We start from the raw sequence: 16,239 nt of genomic DNA, 5'->3' as shown, positions 1-16,239 counted from the left end.
GTCTAGTCAAGCTAATACTGGTTGCCTTCAGGGGAATTTTGAGCTTAACACAGCACATTAATAAAGTCTTAGCTGTCACATTTTCTCCTTATCTTAACCAGACTTCTAGGCATCCCAGTAGATAACCACAGTGCTAGCCCAGTATAGCTGCAAGGTACCTTGTCCTAAAGCAACACATAAACAGAGTGCACTAGGGAATCAGGGAACTTCACACTAATGAAAAGGCATTTTAGCAGAGATTGGAAGGATGAGTAAGGAATTAAGTTGGCCCTGATGGAAGGGAAGAGTCTAATGGAAGGAACAGCATTATGCAGGAGAAATCTGTCCCAAGAAATAAAATGAAGGCAGTATAACACGAAGAGAAACAGAAACTGAGTGGAGGAAGAGGCCCAACCCAGACCCACTGAGAGCCCAACCAGGGCTTTTACTGAGCTGATTGGAAAAAGGTACCTCTTTTCACTTGGAATTCTAACAGGATGTGGGCCTGGAGCTGCTGGTGGAAATCTGTGCCACATTGCGGGGACATTCTGGCTGAGATTGGAGCTCACACCAATTTAAGAAGGGTGGAAGGAGCAAGAGAGCTGGAGAGTGAGCGCAAGCCCAGGGAAGAGACACACTTCTCAAGTCTTACATGAGTCCATCCCTTATATGTCCATCCCTTACTTTCAGCCCATCCCTGGGAATTCTAACCTTCACAGGCCATCACGTTATCTTTCTTTTAAATTGGTTTGTCTTGAGAGCCCCAATACAAAGAGGACTGCCCTTCAAAGGTTGAATAGCACCAGGAACTGTGGTCTTACTAAAGTTAAAGAAATTTCTAGAGTGAAGGAAGTATCAATAGAATTAAATAGAAACCCAATTACTTCCCCACATCCATATAGATTCCTTTTAAATCCCTGAAGGGATTTTCCTGCCACATTGAAAATGGAAGATAGTCTACACTTAAATTATTTTTATATTAGTCATGGTAAGCAACTAAAAATGTAAAAATCACAAATATATCTCCTCAGTGCCTCATCATGTGTAGAGAGGTTGTTTTTATGCAAATAGATCCCTACTGTTATACTCCTGACTCCTGCCTCTTTTCCTTAGAGCTCATTTCCTTCTACTGGACTATGTTTGCTCTCTTTGTCTGAAGCAAGTCTGCTTCTCAAGGGCTGCTTCTAATCATTGCCCACTGGTCAGGGACTCCCCCTTACTCCACCTCCTTCCTATTTGAGTCTCAACTGTAGCCCAGGCCCCAGTATGCATAAGAATTGTCAATCATTCTGGGAAAATGAAAAGATTGCCCATAAGCAGGGAGCAAGTGGTCTCAAAAACTCTTTACAAAGGACTTTGCAAGAGCGTTCCTTTTTTGGAGGGTCGGGTAGGAGGCAGAACTGGTGGAATCAAAACACTTCCTAGACCACACATCAGCAGATGTGTCCTGCAGCATTCAGCTTACCCTGTGGTGCCCATTTCTAAATGTGCCTCGTGTTTTACAATGCAAATGGGAGCACCTCGCCTTGGGGTTTTCTTCATTTGATATGTGTGAGTAGGAATGTACACACACACACACACACACACACACACACACACAAGAAAGAACAGATGATATTATCTAAGCCATTTGGTAAGAATTTGTCTGATAAAAAATGTAAAATGTACTTATTGATTCAAATGCTGTTATTGTTTTGGTGCTTTTCTGTATCTCCTTTTCTACTTATAGAAACCATCTTGAATAGAGCAAAATGTTCTCAAATCTTTTAAACAGCATTCTAAAAAATCAATAGTCCCCAAAGTTTCATCCTTTTCAGGCTTTAGGGGAAAAAGAATGACCAGAATAGAGAGAGAGGTGTTTCATTTTTATCTAAACTTTTCTGGTTGTGTCTGGTTTGCCCATGTCTGTTTTCCCATTAGCACCCTAGGTGCTTGGTGTAGAAGTGGAACAGTCACTGCTCCCTTGGCTCTTGCTGCCAAGGCAGGGGTGGGAGAGGGAAGACTGTAGTCAATAAACACAAAAGTCTAACTATAAATTGTGATGGGGGTTCCTGGGGGGCTCAGTAGGTTAAGTGTCCAACTTTGGCTCAGGTCATGATCTCATGGTTTGTGAGTTCAAGCTCTCTGCTTTTGTGCAGAGCCTGCTTTGGATTCTTTGTTCCCCCTTCTCTCTCTGCCCCTCCCGGCTCATGCACTGACACTTTGTCTCTCTGTCTCTCAAAAATAAGCATTTAAAAAGAACCAAATAAATTGTCATGAATGTTACTGGGTTAAGTTTTAGGTTGGAAGGCAGAGAGGGCTTCTGTGAGTATGTATCTAATCTGAGACTTAAACAATGAATGGAAGCTGCCAGATGAGTGTGGAATGAGGGGAGGCAATCTACACACAAACTACCTCAAGGGCTCTGAAGTGAGAAAGAGTCTGGCTTGGTAAGAAGCATGTTCTGAGGAAGATCAGAAAAGTCTAAACAATGAAGGTGGTGAGGGGGAGATAGCTGAGGGTGTGGCTGAACGGGAGGCTGGAGCCAGATGTGGAGGACCTTGCAGGAAAGGGTAGGAGTGTGACTTTCTAAGTTCAATATAAGGGCACTTAAAGGATGCAAGTGGACAATTGGCATGATCCAATTCTCTTTATTAAAAGATCGTTGTGGAAAAAAAATAGAGCATTGTGACTGATTTAGAGAAAAGGCTGAAATGAAGGCAAAGTTAGAAGTGATCAGGGTGGTATTTTAACATTCTGGGTGAGAAATGATTGTAGCACAGCTCAGACTCCAAATCAGCCTGGAGAATCTTCTCCTCCTGGTTTTCACATCTTGGTGTGGTTCCCCAAAACCTGAAACAGGGCTGATCTGGGAAATTAATAAGACCATACAAAAATGATGGTGTGTGATTACCAAAAGTCAGCTAAAAGAGACTTTGCAGCCTCCTGTTTGCTTTCTCAAAGATCACTTGCTTTGGAGGCATCCAGCCACCATGTCCTGAGAACACTCAGCAATCCTGTGGAGAGTTTTATGGGGGGAGGAACTGAAGCCTCTCACCAACAGCTAGCACAAACCTCCCCACCCATGTGATGCCACCATTGGAAGTAGGTCCTCCAGGGCGAGTCAAGCTTTCAGGTGACTGCAGCCCTGGCCAGCACCTTGCATCCTCATGAGAGACCCCTGGCCAGAATCATCCAGTTAAGCCACTCCCATATCCTTGACCCACCGATACTGTGGGAGACATATAACATTCTTTGTATTAGAGTACTAATTTTTTTGTAATGTTTATTTAGAGAGAGAGTGAGCAGGGGAGGGGCAGAGAGAGGGAGAGAGAATCCCAAGCAGGCTCTGTGGTGCCAGTGCAGAGCCTGACATGAAGTTTCAACTCAAGAATCTCAATTTTATGATCTGAGCAGAAATCAAGAGCTGGATGATCAACCAAAATAACTTTTATTTATTTTGAGAGGGATAAAGAAATTGTGAGCAGAGGATTGAGAGAAGGAGAGAGAGAGAGAGAGAGAGAATATCTCAAGCAAGCCCTGTGCTGTCAGTGTGGAGACTGATGTGGGGCTCAATCTCACAAACTGAGATTATGACCAGAGATGAAACCAAGAGTCAAATGCTTAACTAACTGAGCCACCCAGGCACTCATATATAAATATAAGGAATATAAATATAAGGAATTCAGCTCTGATAACAGAGAGTCACTTTTTAGTCTCTGTTTTTGAGATAGGCAGCTTGAAAGTATAGCTAAAGGATTTCAGAGTTCACAAAAGTGAGCCCAGAGAACTGTGAATCTCTGCTCAGTTTCTAATATTCTTGTGTTTTTCTAGGTGACATTGAATTGGTAGGCTCAGAATTTGCAATAAAAATGTTAATTCATACTTAATTCTTTATTAGCATCTTGGCTCTTTCATTTACCAGTTATGTGACTTGACAAAGTGATCTCTCTCAGATTCTGTTTCCTCATGTGTAAAATAGAGACATCCACTCAGTGTCGTAGTAGTTTGTACTGTTCACCAAATATTTCCTGCCTGTCCCCACACACCATAAGCCTGCACTCCCTGTCATGCCCCATTATGGTTAGGTGGTTCCAGCAACTAGTTGTGAACAAGGAACTGTGAAGCTGAAGTGATATTCATCATTTCCAAGTTGGAGCTTTAAATTGCAGATCTGAGAGTCTCTGAGCCCCACTTTCCTCTGCTGCTGGTAATTCTGTCAGCCCAGGAGCTATGGAGCAGGTCCAGCGCTACTCAGTTATAACCAACTAAGGTTACAGGTGGTTTACTACTCTAATAGACTGACTTCATAGATTTGTGTTGAAGACACAGTGGGATCATACATACTAGGCAATTACTCTATTTATTATATATCACTATAAAGTGCTAAGTACATATGTTTCTATCATTCAGTCATGACTGGACGTCTGTGTCTATTAGCATTTACATAGTTCTCAGAGTATAATTTTCAGGCCTAGGATTGGATGACACTTCAGAAGTCTCTACTCTGGCACTTAGTTATACATGAAAATTATTGATCAAGTTTATAATCATATTTTTAGTTATTGATAATTGATAATATACAAGCACCTTAAGAACAATTCCTAATGGCTAAAAACTAATACCTAATCACCTTTTCAATAATTAACCATAAGCAACTGATTTACTCAGCTCTTGCCAAATACAATTGAGGCAAGCCTTAATTATTTGACAAATATTAAAGGAGCATTTCGTTTTAAATCATAATAAATGCAAAGTATGTGGGTTTAAAGAAGTAAAAAGAAATTCTAAAATAATGTTTGTTCCTAACTTTCTCTTTGCCTTTTTTCAAATATTTATTCTTGACTTATAAATATGCACCTGTATAAATTATGACAATCTATTTTTACTGTTTTACGTGAACCTTAATCTCCGGTGTATGTGCCAAAGGATAATAGATTTGCAACAGAAATAGACAGCTACATTCCATTAAAAAACAACTCTATAATTCACAACTGGACTAAGGTTCTCTTCCCAGTCCAATTATACACTTACCTTCCAAATGATCTACAACAAATTTTTTAGTTTTATGAATTGCAGGGTCACATTTCTCCATTTTAATTTTTAAAATGTTTTATTTTTATTTTTGAGAGAGAGAGAGAGAGAGAGCAAGCAGGGAAGGGGGAAAGAGAGAGAAACCAGGGATCCAAAGAGGGCTCTGCACTGACAGCAGAGAAACCAATGTGAAGCTCAAACTCACAAAAGGGGAGATTATGACCTGAGCCTAGGTCAGATGCTTAACTGACTGAGCCACCCAGGCACCGCTCTCCACTTTAAATGATAGATTCTAATATTGATATTGTTTTCCATGGGTTCTCAAAATGAGAGCTAACTGGCTTCACCGTAAGTAAGACTTTGGCTAAATTCATTTATCTCTTGTTAGGAGATGGTTTGCTTATTTGACTATTCCAATCATTAATCATGTTATTTATTTAATTTCTAAATTCTTAAACACATTTTTCCTTATAAAAGGAATGCATAATCACATAGGAAAAATTCAAAATAGAAGGAAAAAGAAAAAACCCACCTATTATTCTAATTGGAGAGAAATCCACTCTTAACCCCTTGAGGACTTTACCCTAATCCTTTTACTCTGCACACATTGGCCATAAAGGTAAACACAAATACAAAATATATATAATGTTTTAACCTTTGTTCCTGATTATAAATGTAATCCATATGACTTCTTATAGAGGATTTTGAAACAATAAAAATTAAGACAAAAACTTGATCCAGGGGAAAACCACCAGAGATCACTGTTATTAATGTTTTAGTCTTTCCATTAAAAGCAATCATTACTTAACAACTTTGAGTTCACTCAGACGGTGTAGAACAGTCTTCAGCAGCACAATTAGATTTTTCTGAGTGCTGAATATTTATTCACTTCTGAGTTGGAGCACCTGCATTCATCATGTGTTTGCAATAGGGGGCAACTACCCGTTACATCCTGATATTTTAGAGATAAAAGGCCAGCCTGTTCTCACCAAGAACTCCAGGTTTGGGGAAGATGTAGAGTAGGAAATAATTACCATAGGAAATGACTAGTGCTAGCATTTGAGAGAAACTCAAGATGCAGTGGGCCACAACTCTATCCTGCTGTAGAACATGTAAGGGGAAACCAGCTTTCTGGAAGCTATGTAATAAGGCTATGCTCTGAGGGGTGTGTGTAGCCAAAGACTGGGTGGGTAGAATCATCAGGAAGCATATGCTACCCAGGAAAAAAGGAATTCCCACAGGTTTGGAAGATAGAAAGATAAGACAAGAGATGAGAGAAGTTGGCATAGACTTTGTATTTTCATATCTAGGTGTCTGAATGTTATGTGGATAGCCATGAGACAATTAAGCAACAGAGTGACATGATCAGGTGTGCATGTAAGAGAGAGTACTCTAGTAGGAAAAAAGGGATGAGAGACCTGGCAAGGCTGAGGGGCACAATAAGCTATGGCAACATCCATGCTAGAAATGGAGAGGGCCTGTGTGAAGGCAGCTGTGACAATGAGTGTTAGAGAATGTCAAGGAAACTTAGGATATTCCTTACCCCTTCACATGCCACTCGGGGACCAACCTTAGATGTTGATCATGCCTGCCACATCACTAATATGGCAAAGTCTCAAGACTTGCCTTGATAATCTCCTTTCCGTTTTAGGAGGTGAAACAAGGCAAATAAATATGTTTTGGGTCCCACCCAAAAGGATCATTGTATAAGACTAGGTAAGATTCTGACACTATAATTGAAGTCAGGGCATAGATAACTATGCTAGATCACATACAGAGAGCAGATGGCTCAGGTTGGTTACCTCAAAGACCCTTATAGGGCCACATGACCACTGCAGAACTAGAAATCTACTCCTTTGGGCCATGATGATTTTATTTGAGCTACCAGTTGAAAGGAGACTAAATCTAGTCTGTACAATATAGTTACTAAATTGTAGTCATTCATAGTATATCAATGAAACAGCTACCCAAATGGGTACACAGCTGCTGGAGAAACAAATATGTTAGTTTGGGGATGAGAACTTTCTAGATGTCAGGAGACATTGAGATCCAATACCTATTGTTTTCTTTCTCCACAGGGGCTGGTAATGTGGTTTATTTTGCAGAGTTCCCTTAATCAAGATGACTGACACAGAAAACTATCCAAAATTTTTAGCAGTGCACTTACAACTGTCCAAAATTTGGCCCCTGAATATTTTTTTTCTTCAACAATTAGAAATTTCAGGAATTCATTTGAACTCCTTTGTGAGGAGATAAGGAGTTTGTGGTCACTGGAAGTATTCAGGGAAAAACTACTGAAGGAGAGGTTTTAGGCAGATTAAAATACTTGTTTACAGGAACACCCGAGTAGCTTAGTTGGTTGAGAGTCTGACCCTTGATCTTGGCTCAGGTCATGATCTCACGGTTGGTGGGTTTGAGCTCCACATTAGCCTCTTCACTGTCAGTTTGGGATTCTCTCACTGTGCCTCCCCCTGCCAAGTGCATGCTCTCTCTCTCAAAATAAATAAACATAAAAAAATAAAATACTGGCTTATAGCTTTGAGGTGAAGGTTTTTTTTCCTGTTGTAGTTATGTAAAGTTATGCTTATGCATTACTTTTTTTTCTTTCTTGCTATCCAGCACCACATAAACAAAGTCAACGAAGTTGGTATGAGATTTCAGACACAAGATCAGAAACCCAGATACCTAGAATTCCTTTAACACATATATTTGAAGTCTGAATACCATTTGACTAGGTTGGATCTTCTTATAAAGAAATAATTTAAATGTTTTAGTCATTCAGCCTTAATTCAGAATTTTGTGTTGCTAGATATGGAAAAAATAGAGCTACTGAAAATGGATTCAAATGACAGAGTACAGGTGTCTATTCCCATTGTAAAACCATTTTAATGAAAGAAAAGTTGATTGAAACAATCCATAATAGTAGATAAAACAAAGTTTTCCATCAAAAGAACAAAAACTATGAAGACTCTGAGAGGTAAAAAAAAAAAACAAAAACAAAACCGTTAGGTGCAGAGAAGGTAACAAGTCCACACACACATTGGAGATAATGATTCTTCCAAAGTCAGAAATATCAGAGAAAGCCCAAGGAAGGGAGATGATATCAATGGTGTAGTATGACAGAAGGGGACACTGTCACTGGCTGATGAAAATGAGGCTATTTCTACATGGAAGATTTCAGGAAATCTTTTAAGAAATGAGGTCTGAGTTGACTTCATAATTCTTCAAAGTTTTTAGTATACTCTAACACTACTGACTGAACTTGCTCAGGATGAAGCCATTTGCCCCTTGGGAGTATCTTACACTGGAAAGAAGAAATGGATGACTGAGGCAGTTTTGACAGTGACTTCCATCACAAGAAAACAAAGTCTGTGATGCAAAGCCTTCAGGGAAGACATCCCTTCTCATACTCATTTAAGTCCTTTTCAATGTTCCATAATTACTCACAGAACGCCAGGAACCTAAGACAAGCTTCATGATTAGAGTCTGAGAGATAGGGAATTGCTCTTAGGCTGAGGGGCAAGACAAAGTGGGAAAGTCTGCAACCAGACACACTGGAGCAAGACCAGTCCCAGGCATCTGAATTGTCATCCTCACCACATTTAGAGGGGATTGAGGGTTTCTGTGTCTCCAATGAGATTTTTTTCCCTTAAGGAACTAAATTAAAGAAACCTAGGACTGAAGATGGAAACTGTCAAAGCAGTGATTGGTAAAAATGGAATTGGGAAAGGTGACTAATGAGTGGGCATGGAGAAATAAGAGGCATGATGTTATAATGGGATCTAACAGGAAATCTGAAATTTTATCCTGCAGGAGATGGCTAGAAATAAAACAATTTCATTCTGAATGAGAACAAGATTGCTAAACGTCGCTCTTCAAGCAATCTAGGATTCACATTTCCATGTTCTGGACTCAGAATTTAAATGGGAAAACGAATACAGAAGACTTTAAGGACCACACTCCCTTCTTCATATGTTAATAAACCAGGGTGCAGGGAAGGCTGGAAATAACTGTGAGTTGATGCTTCCAGAAGCAGCCTTAAAACCCATCCAAGTGAGAAGTGGTGGGTAAATACCCCAATCTTCATGTCTCCTGGGGGCAACACTGAGGCATGTGATGCAAAGTCTCCCCCAGGGTCCCAAAGTCCCAAGTTCCCACTGCCCACCACAGCAGTAATTCTGCTCATTAGCATACCTTTGATAAATTTTCCTCTCTTCCTTCTCTCACTGTCTAAGTCACCTTTGAGTGGTTCATAGAATCACCCTCCGGATGAACTACTTGTACTCACACCCTTTTCTCACTGTCTACTTCTAGGGAGACCCAAGATAAAACAGCATTTTCCCACATGAGAAAATGAACCAAAGATAAAAGCAAGTAGATTAAGAGGAATTTGAACCAACACAACAGCTGATGATTAAGAAGCAAGAATAGCTACAGTTAAAAACTATAGATAACACCAACGGGATGCACTGATCAGGTTTTCCTTGTAGGAATATCTACTATATGTCTGTGTGCAGCTGCGAAATGTTTAGTGGAAGCTGACTTTCATTGTAATCCTGAATTACTGTTCCCAATAAACTCCAATATTGTATGATCTAAAATGTATGAATAGTGGGGCGCCTGGGTGGCTCAGTGGGTTAAGCATCCGACTTTGGCTCAGGTCATGATCTTGCAGTTCATGGGTTTGAGCCCTGTGTAGGGCACTGTGCTGACAGCTCAGAGCCTGGAGCCTCCTTCAGATTCTGTGTGTGTCTCTCTCTGACCTTCCCCTGCTTGTGCTTAATCTCTCTCTGTCTCTCAAAAATAAATAAAAAACATTAAAAATTTTAAAAAATTAAGTATATGAATACCAAAATTTAGTAATAGTGAATTCTTCATATAGTAGCTTGCTAGTATATAGCACTTGCTTATATATAAAAAATAAAATGATACATGGTATATCATTTGCTCATAATAAAGAAAATAACTCTGTGTTTTAGCAATTCCAGACCTTAAGGCTCTTGAAAGCCTCATGAATGCTGGTCCACACTTTTGACAACTCCTGCCCTAAAAAGAGGTCACATTGGGTAAAAACCCCACTACTGAAAGCAAATGGCTACAGCTTTCTTGGCAGCCTGACCCTTGAACCAAAAATACTTAAGCAGTATGTTTCTACTCCTTGAAAGGGCAAACATGTCTTTAGGGAAAAAAGGAAAAGAAAAGCACACAGCAGTCTTATCGATGTTGGGTCTGATATTTACTCTTCTCTTTCTTGGTCAAGGCTGTGAAGTGTAAACTGGGCTCCTACCAGGTTCTTACCACATTCTTTCAACAGTCATTCTCCAGGAAGTTCTATTTTCTAGACAGAAAAAAAGTACCTGGGAGGAAATCAGGCATGTTTATGCTGTTCAGTGGTTCTATTTGGGGGTTGGAGGTGGAGGGTGGGGGTAACACATGAAACATAGATATTAAAGCATTCACTCTTTGCAAAGAATTTCCTTTGGTCTAAATTTTCTCCACCACCTGAAAACCATTGTTCTGGTTACCTGTATGTGTTTTGCAAGTTCATCTCCCCTTACAAGACTATAAAGAAGTTAAGGGCAAGGGTCTTGCCTGAATTATTTCCACATACCTGGGAAAGTGCAGAGAGTGAAAACCCCACTCCTTTGCCTGGGAGTAAGGGGGAAAGCAAACCTCACACCAGACTTCCCCTGCAGCACCCACTGCAGGCTCCACTGACTTAGTTTGAATTGACCCCCTATTGACTTCCTTCCCTTTGTCTTATTTCCCCTATTCCTTCACTGTCTTCCTGGAGCCCTTCCTTAATAAACCACTTGCACATGATTCTCATCTCAAGGTTTTCTTCTATGGATCCCCAGAATACCAGTCAACCCACAGAACTAAAAACCTGAGCACTAGCAATATGTAACTTAGTGGCTACCGTTTTGTCCTAGTTAAGGGTCCTTGGAGATCAAAGAGGAGACACCCACTCAAATTAGCTTGAATGGGAACTTTACAGAAGTATACTGTGACTTGTGGGAGTTAGAAAGTTACTCGTAACTTGTTGGGGCCACAGAGCCTCCTTTCTCTGATTCTCTCAGCACATGAACTCATCTATTTTGCTGCAATTCAATACTTCCTGTGATGCTTTACTGTAATGTAATTGTTTGCACGTGGCTGTGGCTTACTAAGGAAACAAAACACTTGCCCTGGTACAGAAAACCAGTTTATTCAGATCTTAGTGTCCAAGGTCCAAATGCTAAATGCCAGGGGAAGAAAGAAAAAAATCAGGATCTGATTAGCCCATATCAGGTCAGGTGTCTTCCCCACCCAACCAGATGCAGCTATGCAAGCAGGACCCTCTTCTGAGACATGGCCACTCCAGCAGTACTGTGGCATGTGAATACTTTTTCAAAGGGGATTATAGGCTCAAGGCAATGACTGACATCTCTAGGAGAATAATAAACCAAGGCTTTTTGTTCTGCCATCAAACCTCTTGGTGTTAGCCCTGCTCTACCCAAGTTCAAGGAAACTTCACCCTCTTGAACAGTTTTCCTCTACTCCAATCTCAAGGCCTTGTTCACTGTCTACCAACCTGCTGGGCTAACATTGTCTCCATGCTAATTTTTTTAAACATTTATTTATTTTTGAGAGAGACAGAGAGAGTAGGCGGGGGAAGGACAGAGAGAGAGAGAGGGAGAGAGAAGATTTGAAGCAGGCTCCATGCTGTGAGCCCAGAGTCTGACGCAGGACTCAAACTCACAAGGCAAGATCATGACCTGAGCCAAAATCAAGAGTCAGCCTCTTAATCAAGTGAGCCACCCAGCGATCTCTCCATGCTACCTTTTTTACAGTTCCTCCAGCTACACAGGCTTTGGTTTTGTTCCTTCAAACACTTTTCTTCCTCTTTTTCCTACTTCCTCCATGAAGCTTTTCCCATCCTTCCCTAGTGCCTATAGCACTATTATATTTTGTTCATTTGCCCATGTTGTATGATAAAGTCAGGGTCTCTTCCCTACTTAGTAAGCACCTCAAAATCAGGAAGAGACCATGCCTCATACTTCTGTTGTTTTCTCTACAGGACCTGGCAACATTCTGAGCACACAGTCAGCAAAACAGAGCTGCTTCTGCTTAATGTGCCAACTGGAGTAGATTAACCTTTTCTACAGCACTTATTTCAATGCCTTCCTCATAGGCGAAACACCAACTTTATAATATTGCCCGTCGGGGCCTCACCACTCCAGTATGAGCTTGCTCTACTTCCAACTGCCAGAATCTGCATCTCTTTGCCAGATGGCTTTCTTCCAAACAGCAAAAAGGCCACTCTGGCCTCAGCATAGTAGACTGAACAATCTGGGAAATTAACTACTGTAGCCCTCTGCCAATGATCCATAGGGGCTGGTGGCTATACAACTCAGCACCCCTGCCCTCCAAAGATCAACTCTGGGTCTTCTACATGGCTTCCCAGGGTTCCCCCAGGGGGCATAAGCCCCAGTTGCACACAGAGGTAACAACTTGATAAGGCACCCCTATCTTCCCTTCCTATCTCACTCCCCACTTCCCTACTCGTATTTCCTGGGATCAGCTCCCAAATAAACTGCTTACCTTATTTTATCTCAGGGTCTTCTTTTGAGGGACCTAAGCCAAGACAACATTGAATACTTAGGGAGTGAATGAAGAGAGAATTTTCACTTTCTCCCTCAGAGGCAGAGAAGCCAGGTGAGAGACAGGGTTGGATTTCTCGAGACTGGGAGAATAGAAGACTCAACTCCCATTCCTCACCTCACAAATGGAAGCTTCCATAAAAGGGAGGCTGCATGAGAATCAGTTTAAAACAGAAAAAAGCTTCCTCCTGGGAGCAGTTGTGAAGTTCACAGCATCCACCTAGACCCAGAAAAGGCAGGTGCTGGCAGTACAGCTACAGATGCCCACAATTTTCTGGCCCAATTTGGGATAGTTAGTATATCATGGCAGCCCAGAAGCATACTTGTCCAGGTGTCCATTAGGAAGAAAGGGAAGAAGGAATAAGGAAAGAAAGAGAAGAAAATAAGCAAGAAAAGAAAGAAGCAGCCAGGAAAAAAAATAACAATGGTTAGATTTTAGACTTTTTGCTAATCTTTGCAAACAACATTTGACTTGAGCTGAGAAATCAGAGAAATGTCTCTCTTCTTGCATCTTAAATTTTGGAACAATCTCTGGCTGCTGATATAGTTTTCAGAAATAAAGCAGACAAAAGCCCTACAAAAGAATGGGCAGGGGAAGCAGTTAACCTCTGAGAGACTGGAAGAACAGCTTGAGTATTTCTGATGGTTGATTGCATAATTCAACTTCTTGAACATTTAATGTGTTATTCCTTTGTTTGCTGGAGGAATGCAATTGCTCAATGAAATGTGAAAAGACTTGACAAGGGCTGTTTTCATGATTATCTACCAAGTTCTTGCTTTAACTTGTTTGCTTAATCAAATGCTTACTTACAATCTCTTTGCAAGGTTCTGAATTTCATTACCTCTTTCCTTAAAGAGAAGTCAGTCTGCTCGGCAAGGAAGTCTTGCTCATCATGGGTCAGTGAACATTAGCACTTTCTAATAATTTGTTCCAGACCCCAGTTTCTGGACAACTAACCAGTTCAGCAAAATCTTCCTTCATGAGAAATTGAGCTATTTTCAGCAGAGGCTCTGCAACCAGTGCAAAATGGAACATCTCACAGAACTGTGTTAATTTGTCATTATAGCTAAAATGATTTGCTATATAGCAAAGCAACAATTAGAGCAAATGATGCTTGTCTCTTCATTGGGGTTTGAAATCTATAAGACAGCTCTGTCGTAACTTTAATTTGAGATCTGCCTGGCTGTCCTGATGAGAACCATCTTAACGAACTTGTAAAATTCTCATTGTCTTCCATTATAACAATGTATAGCAAGTTTCCTGCTCAGCTATGTGTAATCAAAAGAGGGACACCCTCACTGCTGTGAACTTGAACTTTAATAAAAACTTTGTCTTTTAAGAAAAGTAGCATGCTAAATATAGGAAGGATTCACATCCATGCTAGATAGATGGAGAAAACCTTTAGTTTAACAAATGAAAGCTATCTTCCTACCATAATTTATAGTGGTAGCCAGAATAATGGGCCCTTCCCCGAAAATGTCCACATCCTAATCTCTGGAACCTATGGATATGTTTCCTTACATAGCAAAAGGAGAGTTTGTAGATGTGATTAAGTAAAGAATCTTGAGACATGACACTACCCGAATTAGCTGGGTGGGCCCAACGTAATCACAAGGATCCTTAAAATCATACAACCTTCCCCAGCTATAGTCAAACGAAGACGTGGCTATGGTCAAAGTCATGTAATCCTGCTGGCTTTAAAAATAGAGAAAGAGGCCAGAAGGAACGTGGCTGGCTTCTAGACGCTGGGAAAGACAAAAGAACCAATGATCTCCCAGAGCTTCCAGAAAAGACTGCTGTACTCCTGAAACCTTAATTTTAGCCCCTCAAGACCTGGGTCAGACTTCTTACCTCCAGAACGATAAGATAAGTTTGTGTTGTTTGAAGCCCCCAAGTTGATGGTGATGTGCTGAGTGGCAACCAAAAAACTAATACAAGTATGATATTTCAATAATTCCTGAAAAATATATATAAGAAAATATATTATGATAAAGTATATTTCTTCTCCCCAGAAAAGTCTAGAAGTGTGACTTTTCTCCCTCACATGATTACCTTCCATTCCTTTGGTAGAACAGTAAAATACTCATTACAGGTGAACATCAGGTCCCCATCATCTTAACCCCCTGGCTTCCCTGATCCACTCCACCAGCCATAATCCTATTTCAATATGTATGGTTATCTATTTTACAAATATTAATTACAAATTCATAATCAACTTACAGCATTATTTTGTGTGCATTTTTTAGACTTATTTTTAATGTTTATTTTTGAGAGACAGAGAGATCACAAGCGGGGAAGGGACAGAGAGAGAGGAAGATACCAAATCTGAGGCAGGCTTCAGGCTCTGTGCTGACAGCTCAGAGCCGAATGCGAGGCTTGAGCCCATGAACCATGAGATCATGACCTGAGCTGAAGTGGGACACTTAACCAACTGAGCCACCCAGGTGCCCCTTGTGTGCACTTTTTAACTTTTTACATATAAAAGTCAGATAATGAAGGGCTCTTTGACAAGAGCTAGAAAACAAAGGACACAAAGCCATGACCAAAGAGGACACATCTTCAGAAACAAAGAGGGCGGTAGAGATAAGCTTGTGGACTTCTCCCTGTCTTCTCTTTGCTGTCTGACCTCCCATCTCCTACCCATGTCTCCCATGGGTTGAACTGAGCCAGAAACCAATTGGTTGGAAGTCTGAGAAAGGTAGCTTGCAGGATGAGCCTCCCACAGTGCAAGGAGAGCAGGGGCAGTGTGGAGAAAGGACCTAAGAGCAAGCAGGCAAATGTCTGCACATGCTCTGCAGCATATATTCCAGACTTACAACGAAGTCCTTCAAAAATTCCTTTGTAGAAATCCTTTTGATGTTCAACTTTCCATATCTTTGTTTTGTAGTTTGTGCCAATGGACCTTTGAATGCTTAAAAAGAAAACAGGAAGGGAGTCCCTACCATGGGGGGAGGGACCTACCAGGACAGAAGCCACTCCTCCCTTTCACACTCCCCAGCTGGCAAGTTCCTTTCAGCTTGAGCTCTTATTCATTATTCTGCTGTAGCTGTATCTTCTGGCTTCTGAGTGGGAAGAAGCACTCTAGAATCATGATTGCTGGGAAGTGGAAGAAATGAAGCAAAGTGAAGTTTTCCCAGGGATGCCACATGATTTCAATAGTATCAGACATGTATGAGTAAAAAGTTAACAAAACAGCAACTAAAGAATACAATATGGGGAGATTTCTGGAATTACTCTACAACAGCATTTAATATTTTGCATTAAACTGTCAACAATAGGCAAATCATGGAAAGAGTCTCAATGTCCATCACCAAGGGATCAAGAAGATGTGGTGAATATATATATACACACACAATGGAGTACTACATGGCAATGAGAAAGAATGAAATATGGCCATTTGTAGGAAAGTGGATGGACCTCGAGGGTGTCATGATAAGCGAAATAAGTCAGTTGGAGAAGGACAGATACCATATGTTTGCACTCATAGGTCTAACAGGAGAACAGGAGAAACTTAATGGAGGACGATGGGGAGGGGAAGGGGGAAAGAGAGTTGGGGAGAGAGAGGGATGCAAAACCTGAGAGACCATTGAATACTGAAAATGA

General features: G+C 40.8%; 3 long non-coding RNA genes across 3 annotated transcripts in view; 1 reads left to right on the top strand and 2 right to left on the bottom strand.

Annotated features, from left to right (window-relative positions):
- The first annotated feature begins 8,810 nt into the window (after positions 1-8,810).
- Positions 8,811-9,586, top strand: LOC115274785. Its single transcript, XR_003901245.1, has 2 exons — positions 8,811-9,004; positions 9,307-9,586. It is a non-coding gene; the product is annotated as an uncharacterized LOC115274785 (long non-coding RNA).
- A 1,627-nt stretch (positions 9,587-11,213) lies between these two features.
- On the bottom strand, positions 11,214-14,581 carry LOC115274787. The gene is made up of 3 exons (XR_003901249.1): positions 14,488-14,581; positions 12,577-12,609; positions 11,214-11,230 (listed from the first exon to the last, which is right to left on the bottom strand). It is a non-coding gene; the product is annotated as an uncharacterized LOC115274787 (long non-coding RNA).
- A 1,126-nt stretch (positions 14,582-15,707) lies between these two features.
- Positions 15,708-16,239, bottom strand: part of LOC115274788 — a 30,251-nt gene continuing 29,719 nt past the window's right edge. Inside the window, exon 3 of the long non-coding RNA XR_003901250.1 lies at positions 15,708-15,732. This is a non-coding gene — a long non-coding RNA (uncharacterized LOC115274788). The remainder of the gene's footprint in view (positions 15,733-16,239) is intronic.

Source organism: Suricata suricatta, chromosome 12, assembly GCF_006229205.1.
Source record: "Suricata suricatta isolate VVHF042 chromosome 12, meerkat_22Aug2017_6uvM2_HiC, whole genome shotgun sequence".
Taxonomy (NCBI): domain Eukaryota; kingdom Metazoa; phylum Chordata; class Mammalia; order Carnivora; family Herpestidae; genus Suricata; species Suricata suricatta.
Note: the sequence above shows the minus strand (reverse complement) of the source record. Positions and strands in the feature narration are given on the sequence as shown.